The sequence below is a fragment of the Podarcis gaigeae genome, assembly GCF_964106915.1.
Source record: "Podarcis gaigeae genome assembly, chromosome: 9".
Lineage (NCBI taxonomy): Eukaryota > Metazoa > Chordata > Lepidosauria > Squamata > Lacertidae > Podarcis > Podarcis gaigeae.
Genome location: NC_139685.1, coordinates 50,553,697 through 50,573,314, shown reverse-complemented (window position 1 = coordinate 50,573,314; position 19,618 = coordinate 50,553,697). Strand labels below are relative to the sequence as shown.

At 40.0% G+C, this 19,618-nt stretch overlaps 2 long non-coding RNA genes across 3 annotated transcripts in view; one reads left to right on the top strand and one right to left on the bottom strand.

Moving 5' to 3' along the window:
* The window catches only part of LOC310852556, a 143,917-nt gene extending 133,397 nt beyond the window's left edge, over positions 1–10,520 (top strand). The window contains exons 5-6 of one of the 2 annotated variants that reach the window (XR_014568259.1): positions 785–877; positions 8,576–10,520. This is a non-coding gene — a long non-coding RNA (uncharacterized lncRNA). The remainder of the gene's footprint in view (positions 1–784; positions 878–8,575) is intronic. The other variant, XR_014568258.1, reaches the window with a different exon arrangement.
* The window catches only part of LOC310852549, a 99,247-nt gene that overhangs the window by 7,702 nt on the left and 71,927 nt on the right, over positions 1–19,618 (bottom strand). Inside the window, exons 3-4 of the long non-coding RNA XR_014568250.1 lie at positions 3,496–3,639; positions 1,543–1,735 (exon numbers count right to left, since the gene is read on the bottom strand). This is a non-coding gene — a long non-coding RNA (uncharacterized lncRNA). The remainder of the gene's footprint in view (positions 1–1,542; positions 1,736–3,495; positions 3,640–19,618) is intronic.

Sequence of the window (19,618 nt, the reverse complement as noted above, 5' to 3'; positions counted from 1 at the left end):
TTGATTATTCAGAGGATGTGGGAATACTGGGAAACAGAGACAAAGAGCGAGAGAGCGAGAAAGAGCCATAGTTTGTGGAAAGCAAGCCTGTATTTGAGATTAAGAAAAGTTTATTTTGGGCCAAAGAATCCCCTGTAAAGAATTTTCTTTGTATTGTTAATTGGGGGGGGGGCAGGGCGGAAATGCTTTCTGGAAATTCATTATAATTGCATATTTATTCAAAAGCACTTTTGTAATGCTAGTCCATCAAGAAAGTCTTTCAAAACCAAGATCCAATTTCCAAAGCTAATGCATACTTAATATTTTCTGAAAGATGGACCAACATTCAGTGAGAAGGGGTTGTTTTGCTGTATCTTGAATCCTAATGAGAAGTAAATGTTAACTTAATTGTTTCTCCAAACAATAATAAAATGATCCTGATATGTGCTCTTGTTTTCTTCAACATGAGAAAGCTGAGTGGTACAAGATCTTGATCAGTTATATGTCAAATTATATGTCCTTTCTCTTTTATAAGAACTTCTTAATATTATTTGCCTAGAATAAATGCAGCCTTGACTTTGCAAACAGTGCTGCATATAATCAGTATGACTCACAACAGCAATACTGACATACTCTAAAATGAGCAAGTACATAAATCAGAATTGCTATCTCTGCCCCACTCCACTGCCCCGCTGACAGGATTTGTGTACATCGACTAGCTTCTTGGAAGGCACAAAGTCAATGGATAGACCCATCTTCATTGTTCACTATGCTGTGAAAGCAGTACTTGTTGATTTCTTGCCAGATATGTAGCTGTTAAAAGCTCAGGAACCCTAGCAAGAGGAAAAGGTGGGTGGGCACAGTGGTAGCAGGAGAACACTTTGCGTATCTTTTCCTGGTAAGCTGATCATAATTCACCTAAAAATTTTATAGTCCTCATTTTGAGAATGGAAAACTGCAAAGGAGAGGAGGGAAGTGAGGGATGAAAGAAATAATAATAATAATAATAATAATAATAATAATAATAATAATTATTATTTATTATTTATACCCCGTCCATCTGGCTGAGCTTCCCCAGCCACTCTGGGCGGCTCCCAGTCGAGTGTTAAAAACAATACAGATAAGAGTAGTTGACAAGAGGTTAACTGTCTACAGTAGCTATTCAGTTCTCACCATGCTTCTAATGCCACAGATCAATATGGTAAACAACTCTGTAACTATCTGTGAGAAAAACTGTAGTACTGTAGGTCCACTAGCAACTGGGCACTTGTGGCCCAAAGGTTTCGTTTGTTGTTTCAAACAGCACATCTGGATGGCATCAAGGATCATTTCCACATGCAGCCAGATGTTGTTATCGCTTGCCAAAAAAATAATAATTCCATTGGGGTCAATGGAGGTAATAGCTTGCAAACGGACCATATCTAGGCCAGGAGCCAAGCTGGCATTCATTTTATGAATGTTTTTGCAAACTTTTTTTGTCCTCCAGAAGAGGATGTGGAATCAACAACAACGTGTCAATCATTCTAGTTGCTTGCACATGGAATAACAGGTTGTAGGACATACCTGAAATAGGTAAACCTGGTCGGACTGGGAAGATTCTTGCTCATCTCTTCTCTAAACAATGCTTGCCAGTTCCATTTATTTCCATTGCTGACTTAAGCAAACATTCACCACTCTTCCATTAGTAGCAATAGGACTTGATTTTGACTGGATTATGCTCACAATATTAGTCGGTGAAACCACAATCATTGCGTATCTGAAACAGAGTGATGCATTACAGACTTTAAAACAGGGCTGAGACATCTGAAGAAGGCAGCATTCCCTTCTCATCGGTGGGGCATAGGTAAAATAGATGGACCAATAAGTGTAGATCAGGTTATACAGACACCCCTTTCTAGCTCCTATGAATCATGATCGGGGTCAATGACACATTCCAGGCAGGCAAAAACACTCAAAAGAGGGTGTGAAGCAAGGCTAGTCAGGGGGTCTTCCCAAGGAGCCTTCCGGGCTTCAGATTCCCCACTCCTGTCTTAAAACATGTATGGTGGGTGTCATGCTAATATGTGACAAGTGTGATAGGCTTATATGGTGGCACTTTGGGTCACCTCTGGAATGATGTTTCCTTTCTGTTCATCTGATAAATTGGCAAGAATCTATGTTGTGCCTTCACAGAGCTGTTATGAAGGACATTCCTTTCCATGGCTGGCTGGACTGCAGCAGGCTTTAGGCTAGAATTAGAATGAATATTCCAGTATTTTCACATACCAGCACTAGTATGAAAGTAGTGGGGGCTTAACATGCCTGTACTCATGTGTTTGCAAAGCAAAATAATAGAAAACAACATTGGTCTGCTGGTAAAAGACTGATACGGAATATTTGCTTATGCCAACAATTTTAAGTTTATAGCCTGGAAGAGGCACCCAGATAATGTTAGCCTTAATTGCCGTTTTCTTCTGAACATGGGAGTAGTCCAAAGGCCGTGAATGGAAATTAAAGAAAAATTAAAAACAGATGGCAGAAAGCACTCTGAGAAACTGAAACACAGGCAGTACTATGCTCAATTTAGCAGAAAGGGAGAGGGGTGTCTCTGGAGTTACTATGTCCCTTTCTCCTTGCATAATATATCTTCTGGGGCTGAAGTGCACAATAGACTGTTTCTCTGAAATGTCCCACACAATTCAGATAGCAGCTATTGGGTCAGATTGCTTTTATTTTCAGTCTTGGTTTTGGGAGCCAGAGTGAGCAAAATCTTGGCTTTAAATTACTTGATTTTCCCAAGAAGAAACTTTATGTGTTTGGCAAAGCTGAGTGGGACAGAGGAGTGGGTCATACATATCGCTTTCAGGGGAATCTTACAGAGAGGATTTCTGGAGTTGCCTCACCTGCCATAGCTCACAATCCTCTGTGACACTTGCGGAATAACGGCGAATGGAGCACTGGCCCATGGCCTTAGTTTGCGCTCAGCCAGCTCCCCATCTGCTGATAGTCAATAAGGAGCTGGCTCTGCCTGTCAATGGCTCTGGGCAGGGAAGTGGAATAATTGGATTCAGTTCGTATTTAAAGGCGAACCTACCGCTTTGCACTTTGTGAAACATAACACGAACTGAAGCGCAGTTCTCCTGCCAAGAAGTGGGTGAAAAAGAACATATGCTAGGGGAAAGTGTGGATAAAAATGCACATGCTAGTGAAAATAACACTGTGGTTTAAGATCGGGGGGGGGGGGGAAGGAGGTTTCTATAAGCTGATATGTTAGGTGGGAGAATGTTGTCTGGATGAGGAAGAGCAGTAGCCTGACAACCACTGTGCCTTCGCTGTGCATAACGACATCTAGAAAAGCCTTTGATGTGGCTCTGTGGGATAGTGTGATACTGCTTGAGCTGTTGGTGGTCAGGTGTAGGGAGTGAGGGGTTCAGACTATGATTCTAAACACCCAGGTTTTTTGCTTCCAAATAAATACGTTTAGTGCTGAGTTAACAATGCCGTTCTTGAAATACAAACTCTCTCCCACCCCCATACCTTCTGTCAAGAAGAGCAGTCATTAGAAAAAAGTCACAATTCAGAGAGCAGCCTCAAAGTCATTATATTGTTAGTAAAATCTGTTGAGTAGGTGGCAAATCATGTTTTGTTCAAAATTTCTGCCTTTCTGTGAGAATTAGGAACCTGGAGATGGTGAGAAAGGGGAAGTAAAGGCTGGAATAAAACTTCAATTCTTGGAGATGTTTCAACAATGAAATATTTCTGCTTTTCCCTCACACTCCTCAAAATCTTAAAAGAAGGGCTAGCCCTGGAATGTTCTAGTCTAGATAACAGTAACCTCTGCATCTACATTTCATAATCCTTTTCTTCCGGTCAACCAGCTGTGATTCCTCAAACCAGATAAAACAGAATCTGGTGAACTTCAGTTTATGTTCACTCACACCAGTGAAGGCCTTACTTATTTGGAATTTGATGGAGAGCATTAATTACTGGTATATGATTAGAGTTCAAATAACATGTTGTATTTATGAACAGGATTACTTCCATGGGAGGAAGTAATCTCACCTAAAAGCTGAATTTTGCCAGAAAAATAGATGTATGAAAACTTTAGCTCTGCAAAAATAATTCTGCTGTACATCATCTCTCACAGTTCCAGATCAAATTGCTCCAATGTACCGTCACTGAAATATAGTCCATTGTGGATAGTGCTACTTCTTGTTAAAGGTCTTAGTTATATACAGCCCTGTAATCTAAGACCTGGTACTAACAGGTAATAACAGACTAGCAGATACATAAAGCCAGGAATTAGGCCTTGCAGTAAGCCAAGATCCAATTTCTTTCTCCATATCAACTTCTGGTAGCCTAGGGTGCTTTCTGATTGTTGGGGTGTTGCTCCTCATGTGCGCATTTCCGCCAGCATCCACATAGCTTCATCATTAACATGCTAGCCTATATTCTCCCCTCTTTAATTTAGATTAATCGCCCCTGGGGAATATCTCATAAATTAAGAGAGAGGAAAAACAACCACCACCAGCTATTTGCCCTATGCCAAATCTCAGCAACCCATTTGCAATATTAAGCTCAAAACTGGGAGCACCCACTATTATAGCACAGCACAAATTGGTACCTCACTGTTCCTAACCATGTAAGATCCATTAATAAAGTAAATAATTGGAGGGAGTAGACTGCACACCACTAGCCCCACCATAACATTGCCCTGCTGCCCTCCCGCCTGATGTCTTTACATTGGGTTGAGTATGTGAAAAGGGGTGCCTCCATGTACATAATAAGATGCCTCATGCCTATTCCTATCATCCTTAAAGGTAGGTGACTAAATTCTGAGGAGCACTTTCACAAAGCTGACCACCCCACATTTTGGTTAACAGTTATAGTAGTAGTAGTAGCAGTAGTAATAGTTTGTCAAGGACATAAACAATAGCCCTCTTAAGCTATCAATTAATGGTTGCCCTTTCTCTTACATATGTACTTTTTAGCAATCCAAATGAAAGATCAGGCTAAATGATAGTGCTATTTTCCAGTCAATTGCCTTTGGTTAAAAGTACAATAAAGTCAATTACCCATTTCCATGAAAGCTTATTTTAAAGGAATGGATATATCATAATAATAAATGACTGCTAGAGAGCTCACAGTTCAATTAGATTCATACTTAAGAATGCTGTTCGAGATGAAATTGTATTTGCATTGGATTTCATGTAACCTTTTACTTGCATTACATTTATAGTCTAACATGAACCGGCCAGTGTCTGTAGAAGGCAATGATTTTGTACTCAACAAACCACTTACAAGATATATATGGCCAAGGTGGACAATATCTCATGTCCAAATCCTTTTTGTGTGTGTGGCAGGTGTGTGAGAGAGTGGAAATATGAACTTATTCATTTCCCTATTGAAATTATCCTTCCACAATCCAATATATCATGCCCATATTATAGCCAACAGAAAAACCCAATGATGTGTTCCCTACAGCTAGCAATAATGTGGTTATTGCTATGTTATACAACCTTATTAGTTGTATTACTAGTTGTTGTTGTTTAGTCGTTTAGTCGTGTCCGACTCTTCGTGACCCCATGGACCAGAGAACGCCAGGCACCTCTGTCCTCCACTGCCTCCCGCAGTTTGGTCAAACTCATGCTGGTAACCTTGAAAACACTATCCAACCTTCTCGTCCTCTGTCGTCCCCTTCTCCTTGTGCCCTCAATCTTTCCCAACATCAGGGTCTTCTCCAGAGAGTCTTCTCTTCTCATGAGGTGGCCAAAGTACTGGAGCCTCAGCTTCACAATCTGTCCTTCCAGTGAGCACTTAGGGCTGATTTCCTTCAGAATGGAGAGGTTTGATCTTCTCGCAGTCCATGGGACTCTCAAGAGTCTCCTCCAGCACCATAATTCAAAAGCATCAATTCTTCGGCGTAGGCAGCAAAAAACCAGCATTGTTCCTGGATGCCCAGCTTGCATTTTTAGCCCAAAATGGATTTGGCCACCTCTAACTGGCGTGACAATCCCCATCTGGCTTATGACCACATGTGCCTATTTATATCCAAATTGAAAGGCATTCTCTGTCTGCAAATGGTGGAAGCAGTGTTGGTTGGGGCAGGGTATAGTCAGACTAGTTTAAAGGAGACTGTACCTTCTTTGCATGGTGGGGCAGCTGAATCACTGCAGCTTACTGGGCGCCATTGCCATTCTAAGAGAATGAGGGATGTGTTCATGGTTGGTTCTGGCACCTCTTTTTTTAGAAAAATAGCACTGGACAGGTACATGTTTTATCTGTTAAAGTCCTAAATGGAAACTAGAGTACACAAAGGACCACTTTATCCCACAAAAGCCTACTTGGTAAGATCTCCATCAATAGCCTTCCCAGAGCGCTTCTACTGACTGAAGTGAGATTGCAGGTGACAGGAAAAGGGGCCTTTTTATTGACTGCCCTTTCCCATCCTTCCACTAGACTGCCTCTCTTTTCTTATCGCTTTTAGAAAGGACCTGGAAATGTTGCTTTTCCCCTTCTAGTTTTAATATGTCTTGATGCCTTTGCAATCATGTAAAACTATTGTTTTAAATAATGGATTGCCTTCACCAGTGTCCTCAGGCATCGGCACATCTGCCATTGCAAAGGGTCTCAGTAAACAGCCCCTCATAAATCCACAAGATGGCATGCCTACACTGTTCTGTCTCTTTTTCTTCTCTTCTAGATATGACAGCCATGTTTCGTTATGCCACACCCTAAAGCTGCCATTTTGTATTACGCCACTTTCCTATAGCAGACATCACATGTACCCTGGCTACCATTTTGTGACTGGCACACATCGCACATCCCCAAAATTCAAAATGTGCTCACAGGCTTAAAAAGATTGATGAAGAAACAAGACCTACCAACAGAAACTGTTCTCAGTAAATTACAATTTATCCAGTACTCAGAAGTTATCTTGGTAGATCCATTTCAACCTGACCTCATCTGTTCAACACAGAATTTTAAATAGTATAGCTATATCTAAACATACTTAGAAAAATGAATGCCACAGATCTGAAGACACAGTTTTCAAGTCTGAAAAGGTTTCTGCTTACTGTAGCTTGAAATAAATCACTCACATTTTAGTGTTTTCTTCTTGGGTCTGTCCAAGTCCACACTCTCAGCAATTCACTACTTCCTGCAACAATCTTACACCATACCACTATGAAACAAAAGCAAAACAAGACTGAACAGCTATCTTTCCTAGAACTATATTGCTATTGCAGATGGTGAGTTGATTTGAATCTCTGAATTCCACAGCATTTTCCATTACTGTGCTTGGCCACATAGCCACATAATCGTAAGTACAAAAACACTCTCATCTCATTTCCCTTAGCTTAAGTACTGCGATTTGTGCCACTCACTAAAATGCAGTCATTTCTCCCCCCTTTTAAATTTGATATTTCAGTACCATCCACCAGCTCTTCTGGCCACTTCAGAATTTTCCCCAGTCACAGTTCCCACTCTACGCTCACTTTTAGGCTGGATTTTTCAGTATGCTGTGCGAGATATAACCATTTCATCACACAAAATGAAAGTGTGATTCACTGCCATATGAATACAAGAGCAATACTTAAGCTTTGTGCTTAAGTATACATGCAAGTTACACATTCATATGCTGAAGCCTTATTAAAATTGTCAGTATTTGACTAAATAGTAAATAGCACCCTTGATTCAACATGAATAGTATCCAAGCAAATTCACATTATTTACTTCATTATTTTATTAGTTTTCTATGCCAGCCTTCGTCCGAGGATCACAGGGCAATTTACAATATAAGCACACAAAAATACACACATAGTAACGAACAAAAACAATGTCCTCAGTATATTATTTTATTTATTAAGAACTGTGGTGAGCTTGGGGGTGTGGCTTAGTGAGTGGACCTAGGTGAAGCCTACACACACACAGGTTTTACTCTGGTCCACTCCCTGGGCATAAAAGGAAGGCACGGCCATGCAAATCTCAAATGCTTGTCTTGTGTTGATTGCAATCTCACCTGGGGCTTGCTGCCCGTGGTTCCTCTGCACCTTGGGCCCACAATATTACAATCATGGAATACTATTTTTAATGCTTTGTGGTTGTTAATGCTTTATTTTTAGTGCTTTTGTACTGTATGGGAGACTTTGATTTGACTGAAAAGGGACTGAGAAAATGAATAGTAATAATAGTAATAGTAGTAGTAGTAGTAGTAGTAATAATAATAATAATACTGATTGACTAACAGTTTGTAAGGGATACTCTTTCAGTTAGAAATTCATATTACATTTATTATCCAATGTCTTGTTTAGCCTCACTAGAACATATAAACTACTGTATTTACTCAAATGCAATGCACACCTTTTTTAGCCAAATTATGTCACGAAAGTTAGGGTGCATATTAGATTTGATGGTGCCATCAAATACTCCTTTGCTTTCAAGGTTTTGAAAATTGAGGTGCACATTAGATTCAATGGTGCATTAGATCGCGTAAATACAGAAGGTTATTAAACCTAATTGCAATTTATTTTTGCATTTATTGTATTTTACATTGTGATTTGGATTTTGTGACTGCTTGACAGTCAACTTCCATATTCTGTTTCAATGAATTCTGCAGCTCCACCTTGGACCCTGGCCAACCCAGGAATTGCCAGAATACCCTGAGCACTGATCCTCTCCTGAGATTTCCCAGCCCATCACTGTCAAGGAGGACAGCCAGCCACAGAGGAAGCATTCGAGTTCTGGCAGCACTTTTCAGACATCCAGCTGCAATATGCATCAAACTGCTATTGATGCAGTCTGATGCAGAAGGTTGGAAGAAGCAATTGTTGCTCTATGGGTCTCAAAGGATAAGAGCATGCCTACAAGGCAGCTGACTGCAGTCACATTTTGACACTGTAGCACATAATCAGATGTACTGAATAAGTGGTCCTGGAAAAATCTGGAGCCTTTCCTCTCAGCACGAAATGTGAGAACTTGGCCAAGCACTGATTTTGCTTGCAATTGTCTTCATCAGATGTACAAATTGGATGGAGACCAGCTAGGCTGAAATCCCTTGCAGGCGGTCATTGTAGACCTACTACAAACATGTTAAGGACCCATTGCCATTAGTCCATAAGTTCAGTTCAACCAACATCTGAATGGCTCTTTTCATCTAAGGATGCTGACCTAAGTTAATCACATCTTTGAATATTTCCTAATACTTTAGCAAACAATTGACATTAAAGTGAGTAGGGCTGTAACTTCTCATTGAACCAATTTGGGATTGGGTTCTACAATGAGAAACTGATCCTTTCGTGTCATTGGCCCAGTCTGGTGGAATAATCTTGCCAACAGAGATTCAGCGGGTGCCTTATGTGCCAACTTTTAAATGCCTGCTGAAAACTTTTCTGTTCTGCCAGGCCTATGCAGGCAATTAAGAGTACATCAATCACAATGGTCTGTTGATGTCTGCTTTCAATTTCTTTTTGCCTTTAACTTGTTTTTAACTTTTTATGATGTTATTGTTTGGTTTTATGTTTTCATATTGCAGTCTGCTATGATATATGATATCTATTTACGATACAGCAGTATATACACATTTTTTATAAATTAATGACATATTTCTTGATGACATTTAGTTGGCCGAGGAAAATAATTATATACAGTGGTACCTTGGTTCTCAAACTTAATCCATTCCAGAAGTCTGTTCTAAAACCAAAGCGTTCCAAAACCAAGGCACACTTTCCCATAGAAAGTAATGCAAAATGGATCAATCTGTGCCAGACTTTAAAAAACAACCCCTAAAAGAGCAATTTAACATGAATTTTACTGTCTAACGAGACTATTGATCCATAAAATGAAAGCAATAAACAATGTACAGTGGTACCTCGGGTTAAGAACTTAATTCGTTCTGGAAGTCTGTTTTTAACTGCAAACTGTTCTTAACCTGAGGTACCACTTTAGCTAATGGGGACTCCCGCTGCTGCCGGGCCGCCACCGCGCGATTTCTATTCCCCTCCTGAAGCAAAGTTCTTAACCCAAGGTACTATTTCTGGGTTAGCGGAGTCTGTAACCTGAAGCACCTGTAACCCGAAATATCACTGTACTGCAGTCACACACAATCAATCAATCAATCAATCAATCAATCAGTAGCTGAATTGGGTTCCATAGTCACAAAAAAGCCGCAAAAACATAAACGCAAAATAAATAGTAAAAACAGACAGACCTCAGCGTAACACTCAAAATGGAAGTTTGGTACTCAAATCGGAAGCGTAACACTCAAAACGGAGCACGTTTGGCTTCCGAAAATAGTCTGCAAACTGGAACACTTACTTTCGGGTTTGCAGTGTTTGGGTTCCAAGTTGTTTGAGAACCAAGGTACCACTGTAGTCCAAACTGTAATCCATTGAAATATAGGAAGGACACTGACCCTTGATTTCACTATCTCACTATTGTCTACAATAGCCAGCAGCAATTCTCCATGGTACCAGACATCAAGGTTTCTCTAGACCTACCTGCAGATCTCAGGAATTGAACTTGGGACCTGTTATATGCAAAGCATGATCTCTCCCACTGAGCTATAGCCCTTCTAGCTGCGATGGCTTTGTCCTGACTATAACACCAACACCACCACTTTATCCTAATACGATAGATGCACAAACACTATCATAATACCTTACATATGATCTATTTCTGCATATGCAAAGTATTTTCTCATCTCAATCATCCTTACAAGATGCCCACATTATTATGCCCAATATTGCACATGGTGGGGTGGTGGTGCACTGAGGCTGAAATAATGGCTTTAAAGGCTGCAATCCTATATATCAAGGATAGCCAACATGGTGCCCTCTAGATGTTGTTGGGTTACAGTTCCCATCCTCCCTAACCACTGGCCATTGTTATTGGATCCATTGAGAGTTGGAATCCATTAACATCTGGGGGACACCACATTGAACTATCCCTAATATAAACACTTCCCAAGAAGTAAGTCCCATTTAACTCACTGGTGGTTACCTCTGAATAGACATGCACAGGATTGTATTGTAAGCTAATCAGTGAATGTGTGGATCAGGTAAGAGTTGAACCAAGGATTCTCTGGCTTCTGTCACAGAGCTACATCAATCTCTTGTTGGGTCATCTTTGGTGCAGAATGCTTTCACCAGACATGTGAATTGGCACTGAGCCACCCACCCCCCGTAAGATTAAGACATATTAACAATAAGATTTGCTGACAGAAAAGTTTTATGGGAAGATGCCTTACTGATGTGTAGAATATAAACGGTCTTGTAGATTTACATGGACGTTCCTTATTATTTTAGCAAAGTGTAGATGAGACATTAATGTCATCTTGAAGAAGTTTCAGCTTTTGAGATCAAGAGCAGCAGAAAAAGATTTCCAGTTGTTGGGAATCTGAGATTTTAGCAATTTCTATTTATATAATATTTACCACTAGCTGAGGAAAAAGCCCCTTCTCCTGCCAATATCAGGGGAAAATGTCTACATAAATTAAGGCCTAGAACTACTTTGGTTTAGAATTTGTAACAAATCTTCTGGGAACTTAGAAACCTTGTTGTTTTGTGGCATTCCTTCCATCCCCTAATATGCTCTAATGAATGATATTGAAAGATAAGAAATGTCTGTTTCTGAAAACAGCTGGCCTGGGTTTGGTTCTTTGGAAGTACATTATAAAGTCCTGGTTTAAAACCAAGAAGTTAATAGGAATGCTTCCAAATCAGTTATATCCTTCTGATATTAATTAAAGCTAGTTTATATCCAGAAGGAAGGTAAAACTGTAACCAGTACAAAATTACTTGATAGCCACTGTTGCATTTCCAAATACAATGTAAGCATTTAACACCTCAGTTGGCAACAACGTGAGTTTGGTTTTAGCTGAATTAGCTCTGCTGACTTCAGCAAGACAATCCATTTAAATCCAAGTACTTTGGTTTAATTCCGTTGTGGACTATGCTGGTAGAATCTGGGACTTCATCCTAAATATATGTTGCTGCAAGTGAACTCTAAGGCTCCAACTACATAGATGTTCATTGGTTCCCTCCCCTTATGTAAGCACATATTTTGGGTCATGCTTCTCCTGTTGCAATCCTATAGTAACCCACCCTAACCCTCTGAACAGGCCTTTGGGCATATCCAGTGGGGCACAGGAGGGTGAGAGGAAAAAACTGTTTCATAAGCTGCTTTCCACTCATGTAACTGTTGGATACAACTAATTCTTTCTTGCATTTTCATTTGATGAAGAAAGCCACAAATATTGGGTTGGATCCTAAGAGTTATGAGCAGACATTTTTCTTGTGGAAGACAACTTTCCCATCATCCTACTGCAGCCCCCTGAAAAGTTGGGACTTTTCCAGGTGACCTATTTATTCCACATTCACCCTGATTTGGAGGTTAGATTATATCCAGTCTTCATTGAGCATTCATTCTGATTTCTTTATGGGATGGCTATATCACAATGAACATTTATCCTAAATTAATTGTGATTTGCTTGTGGGACATTTTATACATCTTTCCTCTAGTCATTCACTTATCCCACACTTTTTAGTGCATTTTCCATTAAGTTTCCAAACCTCAAGGAGTCCAATTCTTTCTTTTTTCTTCTTCAAATGGATTAGAGCAACAGAACCCATTAATTCACTTTAATTGCACAATTCTAGGCTGTGTATACACCAGACTTAAAGTGCATTTAAAGTACATTTCCCCCACACAAAGAGGGCACTGTAGTTTGTTAAGGGTGCTGGGAACTGGAGCTCTGTGAGGGGCTAAACCAGGTTTCCTCAAACTTGGCCCTCCAGATGTTTTTGGCCTACAACTCCCATGATCCCTAGCTAGCAGGACCAGTAGTCAGGGATGATGGCAATTGTAGTCTCAAAACATCTGGAGGGCCGAGTTTGAGGAAGCCTGGGCTAAACCACAGTTCCCCAAATTCTTCTTTTTTTGAAGGGTGAAAAAAATGCTTCACATCTATGTGCCTGAATCTCTCCCATGCAGTTTTGAGACATTCTTAGTGTGGGATGTGGCTGCATCTTGAAAAAGGAATTGAGATAAATCAGGGGCACCCCCTTGTATGCGTCGAGTCTACTTCCCACTCTTACAAGACGCCCTTTGGAGTCAACCCAATGACTGCATATATAGCACACACTGAGAAGATTAGTATAATCCATGACAAAAAGAAAAACACCAGCACTCTTCAGACTAATTAGACCTCTTATACATTACTATTTTCTGACAGTAGTTAGAACTCCAGCTGTATGCCACCAATCGAGTTAACTCCTTTGAGGAGTGTTGACATGACCAAGAACTGTGGTGGATATCAGCAATCATTATAACTACTGCGCTGAATGGGAACGTGTCATATCGCTGAAAGGGAATCCCACAATATGCATGTCTAATATTAACTCCCTTGAGAATGAGGTGCAGCAGTATATCAAGAGGAATTATAGTTCTCTTAATTGATCCTCAGTTTGCTCTTTTGTTTTCATACTGGAGTTCCTGACCCTTGGTTTCTGCACTGGTTCCTTTCAGCCAACACTCACATCCTATCCGCCTAACTGATTTCTCTTCTCTTTTTACCTTCATTGTCCACTTCATGGATTTACTTTCAAATGCCTCCAAGGTCTCCTTCCTTTATAGATAAAAATATCTTCTTTCTCCATATAGTCTTCCATGGATCTGTTTCTCTATGGGAGGGATGTGGAAGCTGTGGCCCTCTGGATGTTGGATTCCAGCTTCCACCAGCCCCACCCAGCATGACCAATGGTCAGGGATGATGGGAGTTGTAGTCCAACAACAGCTAAAGGGACGTCCCTGTTCTATGGCTATCAAGTTTCTTTTTGCTTAGACTACTGTATTCCATGCCTAGCTCCCTTTCCCCTTAAGCTTCATTCAATTGGAATGCCCTTCCACCTGACACCCGACTCTCTTTCTCGGTTACTGCACTGTCAAGTATTTCAAGACACGGCTGGCTTTTCCCTGTTAGCAAAGTCACTTAAATAACACAGATGGAGTCCAGAGAGAAAAGAAATACTGATTACACTTTACTGAGGAAACTGAATAAAAACAGAGAAAGAAACAGAGAGGTTTCCTCTCTTTTTTACCTCCTGCCCTGTACTTAGGTAAAGGTAAAGGGACCCCTGACCATTAGGTCCAGTGACCGACTCTGGGGTTGCGCCGCTCATCTCGCTTTATTGGCCGAAGGAGCTGGCAAACAGCTTCCAGGTCATGTGGCCAGCATGACTGACTAAGCCGCTTCTGGTGAACCAGAGCAGCACACGGAAATGCCATTTACCTTCCTGCCAGAGCGGTACCTATTTATCTACTTGCACTTTGACGTGCTTTCGAACTGTTAGGTTGGCAGGAGCAGGGACCAAGCAATGGGAGCTCGCCCCGTCACGGGGATTCGAACCACCGACCTTCTGATCGGCAAGTCCTAGGCTCTGTGGTTTAACCCACAGCACCACCCACACAGGTACCGGTAGATATTCAATTAAACATACAGAGCAAAACTTCCTCAGAACTACACAGACAATTAGAGCACCTGCAACCTCAATAAACATGCTACTCAGCTGGGTTGCTGAAGAACATCTCCCCCTTCCCCCACTTGGCTAGTTGATGTCAGCACTAACAGAATTACCCCTTTAATTCCACATAGAATAATCTCTGCTGTTGATCTTCAGAAACTTTCAACTACTTTCCTTTCACTTCATTGTTCTTCCCTCCCTAATGTGTCTTGTCTTTACATGAAAGGGAGGCCTACTTTATTCTTAACTTTTGTACTTCTAGGTCTTTGAATATAAATATTATTTATATTTATGTGTCTCTTTGTTGTCTATTTTGACTGATTTGTACTTTGACAATAATAAAAGCAATATTAAAAAAATATTAAAAATAAAATTTCTAATATATGGAAAAACAGCACAAAGGCACATTGGCTAACCATTATATTAAGCTGCAAAGATAACATATGAAATGCAGTTTCATTGTAATGGCAATTAAAATCTGCTGAAGAAAGAGTTTTGCATAATTTTCAAACGACAAAAGAGGCGGCTGCCTGAAACAGTGGCACATTCTTCCTGAACATGTAGTACGTGTTACAGCACGACTATGTGCTTCTATTGCTCACTCTTTATTCTGCAAATAATTGGTAATTATACATTGTCTGGAGCTATAAGCACTGTTAATTTATCATTGTCAAAGAGGGATTTGAAAGATTGAGCTATTTGTAAAATGTAGTTGGCAGCATTATAAACTAATGTCTCAGGAATCGTCAGGGTGTTTTATTTATTAATTTATTTTAAAGTCCTCATTTCCTTAGGAAATGACAGTATGCAAAGCTGTAACTTCTCTGTTTCCACTGCAGAATTGCCTTTTATTGGTGTTTCAGTAAAGTTGCAATTGCCTACATGAGTTTCAGTTAATGTGGTCTGAGGTTGTGGACAAAATTCTTGTAGTTTCCAGTTCTATGAGACTTGTTCAACCTGGCTAGTTTTACCATGCCGAGAGAGTTCAGGAAGAACTTATTGAATCCTTTCAAAAGGAGAGATTTACTTTTTAGGGATACTAGATAAATCATAGGTTCTTGTCAAATACTGGTCAAACAGAACTTTTCTTCCATTGTTGTTGGGGTTTTGGGGGGTTAGGGGGTTGGGGCAGGTGCCAGAACTCACCATGAACCCCTCCCTTGTTCTCTTGGAATAGCAATGGCACCCACCTGAGAGGTGCTGGAACTGAGTTCAGGTGAGTTCCGGCTGAAAAAGCCCTGATTTCAATGTTTGCAAATGTGTGCCTCTGAAGAATACTCTTTGCAAAATGTTGTAGGATCAATTGTCCTTTGTTTTATTTGTTTTCATTATTAGTCAATAATTCTTACTATTTCAATTATTATTATTCATTGTTATTAGGTCTATTATTACTTACGATAAAGTTCCTTTGTCCTAGTTAGCCTCTTGGCTCATATCAATAATGTGAATAACATTGGATAACATTGGAATGGCTGTTATATACTGAATTTCTGCACAACACTGTAAAGTCCCAAAACCTAAGGCTAGCTGTATATTGGTTTGTGTGTGTGTGTGTGAAAAACTAGAATTTACTTTATGTGTGTATTCTTTTTTTAATGTTAATAACAAAAATACAGTTTAAGTATGTTCTTCTGTGTGCACTGCATGTACATGTATTTGCATGTAGGCAATATTTACATAAATTATGCACCCTAAATAACATTCTTTTGTTATTAAACAAAGTTATACCAGTTAAATTGTGGTCTTGGCTAAACACCATGGCCAAATTTTCATATCCCACTTGCCAGAATTGATTTATGACTTGCTAGCTAGTTTTCTGATGATTTTGGAGGGGGATGGTTCACTCAATTACAAATGCACCCCTCCACTGTTTGCCATTCATAACTGCATGTAAAAAATTGATCCAGATGCGAAGGAAAGCGATCCATCATGTAGCTAAAGGATTGCAATGAGGAGTAGCACAGAGCACCCCTCATTTCCCACAAATAGCTATGCATGTTTTGCAAAATGGAGGTAATGTTGTCCTAATACCAGGGAATAATGGTGTCCCCCAGTAGCATTTTTAGCAGTGGTTACTCATAGTAACAAAGTACCAATGCTTTTAGCCACAGCATGAGGCAGCATACTTCAGTTGTCCTGGCAGCTTCTTCCTTTGTCGGTTATTAAAGTGATCCTTTATGAATGAAAACAGTGATAATAAAAAGGAGAAAATGTGCATCATGCTGTGAACAATTTCCTGCCGCTCTGACTGATCTACTTCAATAGCCCTTGCAGTTGTGGCTATTTGCTTTGAAAGGCAAGTTATGAATGCAGAACTTATGAGCTCACCATGGTGACCTTTTCATGTTCTCTCTGTTAATGCCCAGAAGCTGAGTGTTTTATTTCGTATCTGAAAAAAACTGTAACCTTTGGGTAATAATGTAAGGGAAAATCAGAGTACAGAGAGAAAATTAGCTGCATGCTAACTATATAGAATGCCTGTCTTGCACCTTTTCATCTGAGAAGCATTCAAATCATACTTTTGTGTCAACACATAAAATGGTATTTGGGAAGAAAGCAGTGGGAGCGAACTTCAACCTAGTAAACAGCTTGTTTTAAGTAAAGTTCTTGTTTCTAAGCCTGTCAAGTCCCACTTATGAAACATATATACTGTTTCGCGACTTTAGTTCACAAGGCAGTGTGCACAAAACATTTAATGCAACTCACAAAAACAATTAAAAAAACAAGTTTTGGTGTTCTTTTGGTTGCCAACAAACCTGAATCTAAGATAAATTGCTTTACACTTCACCCCTCTAACGACTATAGCAACTATTATCAATTATTATTAATCACTTCATATCTATACCACTTTATATTTTTAAGAAAAAGTCTCAAAGTGGTTTGCAGCACATTAAATAGAACATTACTAGAGAAAGTCAGATATAAAGTATACTGTCAAGGCAACACAATGAACAGGAAATTAAAATATTAAAGATTACAAAATAAAACATTACTAAAGGAAGTCAAATATAAAAATGCACATTTTAAACAGCAACATTAACAAGAGAATGAAATAGTATAATAAGTGCAGAACATATCTGCTGTTTTTGCCGCCAGTCCTGCCAATTGTAGTTCATAGCTCAGGCTCTGTGACCTGGGTCTGCATTAAGAGTCAGCCAAGGTAGTTGCTGGCCTCTTCAACAGCCACAGTTTTTGTAGCTGGGGCCACTTCCAGACCAGGTTTTATTATTAGTAGTACAGTATTAGTATTAGACTTTATATACTGCCCTATATCCGGAGGTCTCAGAACAAAATCAATATATAAAACTACAAAATATATAATCAAAATAAAAACATCAACCCAGTACCCCCCTCCAACCCCCCCCCCACATTTTAAAAGGACATAGGATATAAAAAGGTCTGCAAGGCAGGAAGCAGGTCTTCCAGAACTCACAGCCCAGGTGGTCTACCATACCTGGGAAGATGATTCACTAAAATGAACATGCCCCTCTTTCCCTTTCTTATACTTCTGAAAACCTTCAAGCTTCCTCATGCCCGTTGATGCCACCTTCTTCTTGTGTGTGGAAAGTGTCATTTTGGCTATGTAATGATAGGCACTCAGGCAATGAGTTTGCCATTAGTATGCATGATGATAATAATTCCTTGCACGGTCAGTGGACCTAGCACTATTGACTTAGAAGCAGTTTACGCCATCACTTGTGCAGTACGTTTACTTGGAGGTAGAAGCTAGTGTGCTCAGGACCATTTCCATGTTAAGTACGTATATATAGGAATGTAACTCTCCGTGTTTGTACTACAAAACATAGATTTGATATTGCCTCCAACCCCTTTCCTAACCTTTGCTGTTTTTCTTTTTTGAAAGCTGCTTTCTAAAGACAGATGTTGCTTATAAAGCTGAACTCTTATCAGGCCATCAGCCAAATGAGAAAGAGATAATCATTGCAATTGTCTTCCTCCTTGGAGTGAGCCTCTTGATTTTTAAAAAGTGCATTAGTGCATTCCTAACAGCCCTGAATGCTCACTGGAAGGACAGATCATGAAGCTGAGGCTCCAATACTTTGGCCACCTCATGAGAAGAGAAGACTCCCTGGAAAAGACCCTGATGTTGGGAAAGATGGAGGGCACAAGGAGAAGGAGGCAACAGAGGACGAGATGGTTGGATAGTGTCTTCGAAGCTACAAACATGAGTCTGACCAAACTGCGGGAGGCAGTGGAAGACAGAAGTGCCTGGCGTGCTCTGGTCCATGTGGTCACGAAGAGTCGGACACGACTAAACTACTAAACAACAACAACAACAACAACAACAAAACTGTTGGGGATGATCAACACATGAGAAGTGGGGGTAAAAAAATCATTTTGATATGTGTGATCTGGTGGTGACTTTTCTAGGACACAGAAAGAGTGTCCCTGTTGTTCAGAGAGACTAACTTGGCAGTTACATAGTAATAGCTTGCCTTTTATTAGACTGGTATTAAATGTAAGGATGGAAAAACCTGCTCTTTTATATGAATTGGTTGATGAGTCAGTAAAAAACCCAATATCTGCTATTTTCTAAATTCATTTGCCCCAATTCATATTACCTCTATATATATTTAGTCAAAAGTAAGTTTCCCACTGAATGGAATGGGTTTTCCACCCAAGTAAGTGTATATGCAGCCTTGAAAAAGCCTTCCTATCTAATTATTCTGGATGTATTCAGACCCACTAAGAAGAAGGTGCTTAAATTTCGGCACCTTTCAGGTCTATCTCTTTAGCTGACTTGGATTGTCTAAAGTGATTAAATGCTTATTAGCTCCACAACATCCCATTGATTCCTCCCCAACCCCCCTCCACACACATGGCCCAGAGGAAAGATCAACAGATTGTGTCTAACAAGCTGACATTCAGGCTACATTAAGCACCAGTGGTCGCTTGCATAACAGGGCTTGTCAATTATTTATAAACTGGGCAGACAGAGCACCAAGCAATTTCTTGCTCAAAACAATCAGTTACTCATTACTTCATTGTTTCAGCAAGTTTATTGTTTTACCTATAATGCTGGCCTTAAGGATGTCACTGCCCCACTTTGGCATATGCAGAGGGATACGGTTGCCTACCCTTGTCTAAATCACTCCTTCTAATAGCCAACTTGGGTGGTGAGC